Source organism: Maylandia zebra, linkage group LG7 (assembly GCF_041146795.1).
Source record: "Maylandia zebra isolate NMK-2024a linkage group LG7, Mzebra_GT3a, whole genome shotgun sequence".
NCBI lineage: Eukaryota > Metazoa > Chordata > Actinopteri > Cichliformes > Cichlidae > Maylandia > Maylandia zebra.
In genome coordinates, this window is record NC_135173.1 from 31,499,056 (window position 1) to 31,511,186 (window position 12,131).

General features: G+C 36.1%; 1 long non-coding RNA gene across 1 annotated transcript; it reads right to left on the bottom strand.

The window, feature by feature from the left end:
- Positions 1–4,554: 4,554 nt before the first annotated feature.
- On the bottom strand, positions 4,555–6,124 carry LOC143419672 (uncharacterized). Its single transcript, XR_013099681.1, has 4 exons — positions 5,823–6,124; positions 5,242–5,486; positions 5,005–5,113; positions 4,555–4,887 (listed from the first exon to the last, which is right to left on the bottom strand). It is a non-coding gene; the product is annotated as an uncharacterized LOC143419672 (long non-coding RNA).
- Between the last annotated feature and the right edge of the window lie 6,007 nt (positions 6,125–12,131).

A 12,131-nucleotide genomic window follows, 5' to 3' on the forward strand; every position in this document is an offset into this window, starting at 1 on the left:
TAATTCTATGTTAGAAGCTTAGCAGCTTATTTAAACTGACTGAACTCTGTAACACTGACCAGTTATTTCTCCATTTCATTAGAAAAGCTGCTCTTCTGTTTCTTCTTCAGAGGCTTTAAAATGATTCATGATGATCAATAAACAGATTGTATGAACAACATCTGAGTGTTTCACATTTTTCAGTTCTGATTAAGGTTTTTATAATAAACTGGAACAATTTTATGTTTTTACAAATGAATAAAATTAAACAAGAATGTCTTTTTACAGCTTGAGGTGTCATGATCAGGCTGTGTGGCAGGCAGGAAATAGGACCCAAACGCAAACTCACGGGAAAACAGGACTGAACTCAAAATACAGCTTTATTGCTGACAAAAGATAACAGCAATACAAAATAACATGAAACTAAACTGGGAAGTACTAAGGAACTGACTTAATAGGAAAAACACAGATGCGCACACAGTCATGAGGGAGAACGCGACACTGAACTGAGGGAGATGTGGACATAAATGCACAGAGGGTAAACGAGGGAAGTGGGAGCACATGGGGAACACAGCTGACACAGATAATCGTAATGAGACAGGGCAGGGGTGAACACAACACTGACGGGAGACTGTCAAAGTAAAACAGGAAGTACACAGAGGTTCAGACAGGAGGAGAGAGAGCACGGGGAAAACATGGAATAAAACACAAGGAGAGACGAGGGCTCACAGATACACAGAGGGGCACACAGGGGGTAAGAGTCACAAGGGGAAAAACACATAAGGAACAACGTAACAGAGCAACCCAGGAAGCATGGCCTAAATAAGGGACAATACACAAATACATGAAAACTAAGAATACTGGGCCACCATGGCCCAGGACCATGACATGAGGAGACTTTGATAGAAACCTTCTTCAGCATGGAGGGCCAACGCTGGTTTCTGGCCCAGAGGAGGACAGACGTTACAGACAGGAGAAAAACCCTCACAGATTATCCCATCAGTGTCACACAGAGCAGGAGGACTCCCTTTATGTCTGATTTGATGTGTCCAGCTGCAGATAATCAATAACCGGACTCATGGAGACTAAAGCATATCTTACTGGTGAAAGTGAGCGTCTGTCTCAGATTCTCTTTACCTCTAAACACCACAAATAACACGAGAGAAAAACATCCAGAGGTATTTTAATGTATTTATTTTAAATTTAAATATTTCTGTTCTTCAAAATACTCCAAAGTACTCGTTACTTTAAACATACTCACAGCTTTCAGAAGAATAAAGAATAAAACAGTAATTTTATATAATAGATTTTTTTCTTTTCTTTTTTTGCAAATTGGTCCCCAGTAAGAAAACAGAAAGAAAGAGAAGATTTTCTGTGTATGAAGAAAACTTTTATAATTAGAGGACAGCCTTAGATATGAACTGCCAGAATATTTTCTATACTTTTAAATATTTATTTCTTATAATCGTGCGGACAGAGTTCTGTCATTTAATACAGCAATACTTTTTTATCATCTAAAGAAATTTAGGTGAACTGTTAAAATTGAGCTTCTTTTTCTTCTATTAAGATAATTGAGGCATTTAATGTGCATTTTCAGTTCTTTACACTGACACTTTCATTGGTTCAGAAAACTTAACCTCAAAGTTAGGCGATGCTCTGATATCAGAGTTCATGCTGTTTGTGAGCAGCATCTGTGACTCTGATTGGTCCACATTAATTTTAAAAAGCGCTAACTGGAGACCATGTGATTTCAGAAACAAACCTCATGGTGGGACTGAGTGAGGACATCTCAGCTGCTCAGTAGTGATGGTAAATTTGATTCTTTTTACTGAATCGAGTGTTAATGAGTCACTCACCAAAGTGAATCAGGTGTTTTGAGTCATTTGATTCACTGAGTCAGTTGACCAGAGAGTGCAAAAATTTTACGTTTTCACTCAAACTTAATTTGTTTCCCTTTTCATGTAAATCCCACTGCTAAGATGAATGATTAAAAAAACAACAAAAAAAACAAACAACTATTTTATAGAGAACAAAGAGCAAAAACATTTCTAAAATTAAGCAATTTCTTATCAAAATTGCTTAATAAACATTTATTTTGTTTATTTGTATTTTATTTGTATTTTCCTTAAGTGTGTCAAATATATATTTTCTCATCTAAATGTCCACTGCGCTGTGAGCCAGGGGGCGGTAATGCGCCTTAACATTGGTCAAAGGAGCTTGCAAAGAACATTGGTTGCCAACCAAGAAGAAGAAGAAGCTGTGAGCCAGGAGGGAGGGGGTTAGTGAGTGAGTGATTCGTTCGCTCGGTCTATGATTCAGCACAGGAGGGAGGGGGTGAGTCACAAGAGCACCTGGCTGCAGCCACTGTGGAGCTCCACAGTAACCGGAAACACGTAACTTCAGTTAAATCGACTATGACAGCGAAAACTAAATTGCGTTTTTGTTACTATTGATGCTGCTGAGAAATAAAAATGGTTTTAAGTGGGGTTTTTTTTTTAACACTCTGGGTTTGTTCAAAAAAATTCACCATCCCCTAAATTGTTCGTGGCCAAAAGTGACACTTGCTGTTTCGCTGATTTATTAATTTTTTACAGTACATCGCGTTGTGCGTTCTGATTGCTGTAGACCATTGTCAATCAATCTAGTCCAGTGTCTCCTGTACAGGAGCGGTCCCTAATAGGCCCACGGACCGCTCCCGGTCCGTGAGTCTTTTGGTACCGTTCCGCGAGAGTTGATCCTCCGGTGTGAAATGTATGGTTGTAGTTGTGTGTCTTATTTTGAAAGAACTATTTACGCGTTACCATAGCGACCAGAGAGCGTTAAGAAGCAGAGAGGAGAATGTCACTGTCATTGTTGCTGGCGCACAGCTCAAGTCACGTTTATTATTATATTTACAAAATACCACAGTTTCTTTTTTTTAATTCTTTTGTTGTATTTATCCGCGACACCTTAAAGGTCGTTCCCTGAAAATATTGTCTGACATTAAAGTGGTCTGTGGTGCAAAAAGCTTGGGGACTCCTGCTGTACAGTACAGAATGCGTTTAGCTTGTCGAATTTACATAAATCTTCGATCGCTAGCAATGTAACTCTGAAGTGCTGTACTGTATGTTTGTAAGTTTTCTCCCAAACAAACACAACAATGCCGACGAAACGTTTTGCACCCTCAAATGCACCTTTAGGTTTCATTCCATAATCCGGACTTATGTTTCTACGAAGGTTTGAACTCTAAGAGTGTTTAAACAAAAGAGAAAAGTGTGAAAATGTTCATGCCTGTCTGAGAAAAGTGTATAAAGCAAGTAGTGAGGGGTTTTACAGTCTTAACATCTATAATAATTGTAAAAAATAAAGTTGGCTACTTCATGGATTTCACCTACCGCGGGTTATTTTTAGAACGTAACACCAGCGATAAACGAGGGGCTGCTGTATTATTAATAGTAGTGTCTGGGACATCTAATTGATTAACATCAACATTGATTATTATGCACTATTATTTTTGTTCAAGGAGAGCAAAAAATATAAAACTCTCTCTCAGCTTGTTTGTTGCCAAAATGGCCACTTTTTGTGTATGTTCACAAAATGCTATAAAATGTATATTTCTTAAAACATTTATCTACTTTTGCCGACGTGACTCTTTAAAATAGCACCAGTCCTTTTCATCAAAATCAAAATTGTATCTGAGCATCGGGGAAAAGGCTGTCTTGCAATTGTTGAGGTCACTAGTGTGTGCCCCATTTCTTCCGGGATCACTCTCTTTATAGGTTTTAGTGGACTCCTAGTACTGCGAAGTGGTTTCATGGTACAAAGGGATTGTATTCCAAGATCTGGGAGATTGTAGAAATGAGCAGTGATGCCCTTCCTACCATCTTTCCAGAAAAATAATTGATCTGGAAGCTGTTAGGCTTACTTACAGCAGCAGCACTTTCTGCACCTGCATAAACTCCAGGACACATTTACTAACGGTGTTTGTTGCTGTATGTGCTGCAGCTTTGAATTTTTTAATAATATATATTTTGTTAATATTTTGGCTATGGTGTCTTGTTATGAAATGTACAAGAGTAAAAGTGTTTTTAGCATGTGCTTCAAAGCTAAGTTTGACTGGGAAACTCAAAGCTCAATAGGCTGTATCAACAGAAATTCACTGCAGCCTATGTAATATTTCATGCGTCATAATTTATTCTACTCTATCTTGCAAATACATATTTGTGTGGCAATGTCATGCACAACACACACAACTATTAGATCCTTAAGATCAAACCTGTGTCATTCTTTTGGTCCACTGCAGTGCAGTAGTCAAAAAAAAGAATAAGTGAAGTGTCCACAGATGGCCAGGATAGAGCCCAGAGTGTTAATGTTTAAAATGTATAAAAATATTATTGATTGCAATTCTTTACTGTTAATATCAACAATAAGCTTTTTATTTTGAAATTACAAGTTAAAAAAAAATGCTGTTACATTTACATTTAATGCTGTTACACTGTAATCCTTTATTATAAGTATGGACACAGAATAAAGTGAACAGCATTTTGAAATAAGTTTAATTGGAATTTTGTACTACGCAAAAAACAAAACAAAAAAACAACAACAACAACATATTAAACAAACAAACAAACAAACACAGCCAGTGCCTTCATTTGTCCATTACATGTCAAACATAGCACTGACCCTTAGCCCCTGCTCATCAGCACATGCTTTCAAAAAGAGCTCCATGTCCTCTGCAAACTGAAAAACAAAGAGGAACAAGTCCCTTGCTCCAGTGTCTTCTTCCTCTGACATGTCTATTAAGACCCTCTGCTGGTCCCCTTGATTTAAGGACAGATATTTGGGCATTGTTACATGTCCACAGAAAAGTGCCTTATTTTGGACAACCCACTGCACAGCAGGACGCAGATCTTCAACAACTGCTGGCTCCTGTGTCAGGCAAATGGGGATGAAAACAGTTATTTCTCTGTTGCAGAACAGTTTTTTAACAGTTATTCAAATTTCACTAACCATGTAATTACACTACTGTTTAAAGTGAATACTGACTTGACTGACTTCCTGGAACTTGTGCTTTTTCAGTCTGAAAATGGGCACGTGTTGTCCTTCAAGCACAGCTTTGGCTTCCTCTCTCCAGTGTGCAAATAGCTTGCCAGAGCTACGAAGAGTAAGGCCACAGTGAGGGCATGTCATTTTCAAGGACTTTCCATCAGCTGCAGTTTTATTGAACACAGAGGGTAGAGCCAATGAATGTTCTAACAAAGACTCAGAAAATGGTTCAGATACCGAAGACAAAACCTTGGGGGGGAAACGGGGCTCCTCGAAGAGTACTGCCGGAGGAATACGGGTCTCCTCGGAGAGTTCAGCGGGGAGCAGTCCTGATAATGGTGGCTGACTTGGTATTGAAGAATGCTGACAAGACAATAAATGCCTTGCCATATCCCCACGCCGTATGATTGTAATCTTACAGACAGGGCAGTGAAAGTGTCCTGTTGTCCTACAAGGCAGCCTGCACCGGCATATCATTTTATCTGTAAGAGAAAAAAACAAACAAACAAACAGATGTAATTTAAATGTAGTTGTATAGAATGCAATCAATTTGTCTAACAATCAGATTGTACATGTTAACAAAAACATCCAAGCCAACCTCAATAATGAAAGCAAAATGGTATGGATCACAAAACTTATGTCAAGAAAAATTGTGAAAAGTAAATAAAAATATATTTTATAAAAACACTATTTTTGTTGCAGATGAATGCACTGAACTGTACAATATCAACAGCAACTTTTAAGTCAACAAAGATACTGCAGAAGTGCTTAAAAAAGTGCATATTTATAACTATAACGTATATTTAATACAAACATACCTTTGAAAGGCAAAGCATTTTTTTATATGCACACTTAGATGCTCCTCAATCTTTGCCCTGACAGTTGGGCTGAAAGTGGGGCACAGAGGGCAGTGAAAGAGTCCTCTGCAACACGTGTTGCATTCCTGCAATTCTGGCTTTAAGCCCGAATTCCAGATTGATAAGTGCATCTAAAACAGAGAGAGAAACAGATAAACACCATATACACATTTAAGTTAAGGTTTTAGCAGAAATAACAATTTACAGTTGGCATGTAATAGATTTGGGAAGAAAATTCTTGAAAAAAACCCCACAAATATTTTACAAGACACTTTAATTTGTGAGACATGTTTCTATTGACATATAACAGTCAATTGAACAGGGGCTAACTAAAATCTGGGCAATAAAAAAAGCTGTACAGAAAAGAATAACGAATAGAAGTATTGATAAATATATAAATCTGTTTGTGACGAAATTTACAGTGTTGATGCTAACCAAAGGTGTCACAAGTACACACGTTCCTTACTACAGTTTAGATACCTCTGTTTAGAAAGCACTGACTCGACTTTTTAGTCAAGTCGAAGTAAGAAGTACAGGGTCTAAAATATAATTTATGTACAAAATTTTGAAGTAATCTTGCGTCCAAAGCATGCGCGCGGGGGGCTGATTTACAAATGTATGGATTACAAAGTACAGATACGCGTGCTAAAATGTGAGAAGTAGAAGTATAAAGAAGTATACAGTAGGCACAAAAAAGTACAGCAGTAAAGATACCAGAAAATTCTACTTAAGTACAGTATTGAAGTATTCGTTATTTTGCATCTCTGACGCCAACAATAAATCATACTCTAATGCAAAATGTGGTTTTTGCTTCTTCTCGCCCACAGAAGCCATTAATCCAGCTCTCTTACTTAAACCAGGCCCAGGAAAAAGCATATTTGTGTGTTTCTCTGCCATGGAGCACGATGAAAAAACATTAAAATAAATTGTAACGCTAAATAAGTGGCAACATGATCATTGTAAGAAAACTAGACGATTCCTAGAATTATAAAATCACTAACGGCAAATTTATTTAAGAAAGACTTAACCAACCTTTGTGATCAACTTGCAAGACTTCCATGGTATCCATGTGTGTTTACGGCTAGTGTGGAGGTCACGTGTTTCCGGTTAGTGTGGAGGTCACGTGTATCCGGTTACTATGGAGCTCCACAGTGGCTGCAGCCAGACCCTTCTCGGGTTTTTTTTTTTTTTTTTTTTTTCTTTTTTTTCCCAAAATCTTTATTTAAACATCAGTACAATACAAAATGGAATTAAGCAGTATTATAATAATGGTGATGTACTTACAGAAGAATTGTATGGATAGATAAACAAATACAAGAACAGCATTCAAAAGCAACAATAGAAACATGCTAGGGGGAAAGTAACTAATCAAGCCAAAGAACAAAGTGATTGAAAGATCTTGATTTTTTCACAAACACCAATAGTTTTTATAGCTTTTGGGTTAGTGGAGTTCTTAATAGAGTTAAGATACTGTACAAGTTCAAAGGAGAATACATAGAAAGAGGGATGTCTTCCTAAATATTTGGACTTGTGAATATGAAATTTAGCCATTAAAAGTAACAAGTTAATCATATATCTGTTATCAAAATTGAATTGTTTTTGATTTTTGTGCAGACCAAACAAAACATATTTCCAAAACAGTACAAATCCTTTAAATATATTTTCTGAAATAAAAACACATAAGCTCTGCCAAAAATCTTGTACAAGGTTACAAAACCAAAAAAGATGTGTAGTAGATTCCTTGGAAGTTTTACAAAAGCTACAGCTTGTATCAATGTCTAATTTGAATTTGCTTTGAAGATAATCTTTAGAAGGATAAATTCTGTGTATTAATTTATAAGAAATATCTTTAATTTTGTTGGTAATTAAAAACTGATTAGGGAGTTTCCAAACTTCGTTCCACATAATACCATCTGACAGCCGGTTCCAGAAAAAAATAACATATGGTAGCGTGGTTATGGTACTCTGAAATAAAGCTCTAATCGATTTATTGTTGTTTTTAGATTGCTTAGAAAAGCAAATCTTGCCAACAAAAGTTTGTATGGGAGATGTCAACGGCCTGTGGAATGAAGTGATATTAGGTTGATTCTTAAACAGCATACAAACCCCTGATGGTATTGAGCCAAATACTTTGGTATAATCATGACGATTTATAGCTAAATTGAAGTGTAAACAAAATTCTTCATAGGAGAAAAGCATACCATTTGAGTCAAATAATTGGTTGACTAAAACAATGTCATTCCTAAACCAACTATCTAAGAAGAGAGATTTTCTTTTAAATAAAACATCCTTATTATTCCAGATATAATAACTGTGTGGACTAAAGTTATGCTTGTAAATAAGGGTCCAAGCTAAAAAAGCTTGACGATGAAAAGCAGAGATCTTTAACGGGATTTTATCAATATCAAAATTACAAGTAAGGAAAAATTCAGTGCCACCTAACTTAGAAAACATGAATACAGGTATAGCATTCCAAATGGAAGTAGGATTAGTAATTAGATTCTTCAACCAATTTATTTTGAATGTGTTATTTAAAGTGTTAAAATCTAACACATTAAGTCCTCCGTTGACATAGGAGTTCATAAGAACTGTTTTTTTAATGTAGTGTGTCCTATTTTTCCAGATAAAGTTGAAAATTAACTTATCAACCTCTTTTATAAGCTTTTTATCAAGGTGCAATGCCAATGCAGCGTATGTAAGACGAGAGATGCCTTCTGCTTTAGTTATTAATACTCTTCCTTTTAACGACAAATCTCTTAAGAGCCACTGATTAAATCTGTGTTTGAGTTTCTCTAGAATAGGATAAAAATTTTGAGTTATTCTACTTTCCTGGTTCTTGGTTATTATGACACCTAAATAACGAACTTCTTGTTTAAGTGGAATGTTACACAAAGCTGTTTTCGAGCAGTCTTTTATCGCCATAAGTTCACATTTAGGAATATTCAAGTATAATCCAGAAGCTTTGGAAAATATGGAGATTGAGTCAATAGCAATAGAGATTTGATGTTCATCTTTTAGGAATAATGTAGTGTCATCCGCTAACTGTGTTATGAGTAAATCTTTGCCAATTAGCGATATACCTTTTACATTGCTTGATTTCATATGGTTAGACAATAGTTGGGCAATTAACAAAAACAGGTATGGAGAAATGGGACAGCCTTGTCTTATCCCTCTTTGTATGTTAAATCTGGGTGAAGTACCGTTTGTTAATTTAATACTGCTGTTACTGTTATGGTATAATGTTTTAATCGCTGTAGAGAAGTAAGAGCCAAAACCATACTTATCCAGAGCTTGAAATATAAATTCATGCTCCACCGTATCGAGGGCCTTGTAGAAGTCTAAAAATAATATGAAACCATTGCAATCTATGAGGTCAGAATAATCCAGAACATCTAAAACCAATCTGATATTGTTAGTTATGTGTCTTTTGGGCATAAAGCCAGATTGTGTTTCATCAATAACAGAGTCAAGAACCATCTTAAGTCTGTTAGCTATAATTAGAGCAAATACTTTATAGTCATTATTTAGCAAGCTAATCGGTCTCCAATTATCAATCATTAATAGGTCCTTATTAGGCTTCGGGATCAATGTAGTCAAACCTTGATTCATCGTAGTGGGAAGCTGTTGGTTTCCTATGCTTTCTGCAAATACCTCAAGAAGAAAGGGAGACAACTCTTCAGAGAAAGTTTTATATAATTCAGCAGTAAGACCATCCGTACCTGGAGATTTATTATTTTTCAATAGCCCAATTGCAACTTTGACTTCTTCTAATGAGATGGGTTGATCACATAATATAGATTCTTCTTGGCTGATAGATTTAACATTCAGCGATCCTAAGAGATGATTTGCATCTTCCTGAGAAAATGTAGAACTATAAAGTTCCTTATAGAAATGACTACAATATTTAGAGATTAAGCTGTAATCCTCTGTTATAACTCCATTTATCATTAATTTGCTAATATTATTTATACTTGAGTGTTTCTTTTCTAAACTGAAGAAGTAATGGGAGTTACGCTCACCTTCTTCAAGCCATTTAGATCTTGATCTGATAAAAGCGCCTTTTGCTTTGTCTGTGTATAAACGATCTAATTTATCTTGTAATTTAGCAAGGTTCATTTTATCCTCTTCAGTTAAAGTGTCAATTCGTTTATTAGATAACTGTGTGATTTGAGAAATTATATTTTCTTCCTCCAATCTTTTGGATTTTGCATTAAGGCTGCCAATCTTTCTTAAATATTTGCCAATTTCAAATTTTAATAATTCCCAGTTATTACCATATTTTAAATCTTCTTGAGCTATAGACCAAAAGTTTGAGATCAGTTCTTTAAGATCCTTTTTCACATCGTCTTTTTGTAATAATGAGCTGTTGAGTTTCCAGTATGTAAATTTAACAACAGAAGAATTAGGTAGAGAAGTTAGATTTATTTTAATATATATGGCTTTATGATCTGTTGCTGGAGAAGGCCAAGCACCTACATCTATGCTATTGCTGTCAAAGCTCTCTGAGACTAACCAAAAGTCTATCCTTGAATGTCTCGAGTTAGAATTGTTGCACCAAGTAAACATTTTGGACTGAGGAAATTTGAATCTCCAAATGTCTGTAAGTTTCAGGCGTACCATAACAGCCTTCAATGTGGTATTAATTCTTTTCGAATGTCCTGGAGGAAATTTATCTAATTCAGCATCCATAATACAGTTAAAGTCTCCACCTAGTAATAATTTTGCATTTGGAAATTTATTTAACCAGCTAGATATTTTTTTTTCAATCGTCAAAAATAAATGATCATTTTCTAGCTTCGTGTTAAACCCATATATGTTAGTAACAATTAAGACTAAATCATTATATCTTATGACTTGACATATGTAATGACCTGCAGAATCACATTCTGTATGTAAAACATCCCCATTATATCTGTTTTTTAGGATTGATACCCCAGCTGATCGTTCAGTTCCATGAGATAACCAAATAGAATTTCCCCATTGAGATCGCCAAAAACTAACATTGTCGATAGTAGAGTGAGATTCTTGCAAAAACACAAAGTCAGATTTAAGTTGCTTTGCATAAAGAAAAGTGGCTTTACGTTTTAAGTTGTTACGAAGACCCCTAGCATTAATAGAAACAAAAAACAAAGAACACAAGTTGACAAAGAAAAGATATGTATTAAAAAGTAAATCGAAGATAAACTTTTTAACCTAACACTGAGATCAGCACTAGAATATGAGAATGTTCACAGTATAGAGTAAATATATATATATATAAAAAAAAACTTTAGACGCCTAATAAAAGCATAACAAAAAAGGTTTTACCTATTTAACAGTAATTTGGCTTTTTGCTAACACCAAAGAGCAATTTAGACAGCCAACTATTAATATCTACAAATATCAGGCACATCAATATAAAGAACACCTTGTAAACAAACCTGAGAAGAACTAAGGGTCAGGGAATATTGAAGAGTTTATGTGTGAACTTCAGCACCATTTACAAAGCCTCGACCTCCAATAAAGTAAGCAGATTTCCCTTCTTCACGTGCTTTCTTTATAATGGGCCACAGCTTCAGTCTGTTTTCTTTGTCCTCTCTCGTCAGGTCTTCAGTAAACCTCAGATGATTATTTTGAAGGAAAGTATTATTCTTGGCAGCTTTCCACACCGCATCACGAATTCTCCTTGAGATGAACCGGATGATGATCCCTCTGGGTCTCGGGTCATTTTGTTTTGGTTTCCCCACTCGATGAGCGATGTCTAAGACCTCTGAAAACTTTTCCTTCTCCGCAGGTAGAACCGTTTGGCATATCCCAATCGCCTTTGCGCGCACATCTTCCTTCTCCAACTCCGGTACCCCATACAGTCTCAGATTCCAACGGCGGTTGTAGCGTTCAACTTCAGAGATGTGTTCGTCACATTTCTGTGTAAGCGTTTCGTTTTTCTCAACCCTTTTCTCAATGACCATAATCTTATCACTTATGTCCTTTAAGTCCGTACGAACTGTTCCTACCATTTCTTCAATTGCGTCACTTCTGGTGTTGATCAGATTAATCAAAGTGTTGACCGCATCAGCTTTCAGGGAATCGTCATCAGAGTGACTGGTAGACAGTGTTGGTTTTTTAGCCACTGGAGGCTTGGAAGGCGTAACTGGTAGGGGTGGAAATTCTTCTTCAACCATCTGCTGACACTCCATTTCTCTTATGTAGCTATGGTCGCTAGCTAGCATGCTAGTTGCATGTGGTTTGCCCGAGTTACTCAGCCTTTTCTGAGCAGATTTCGACATGTTG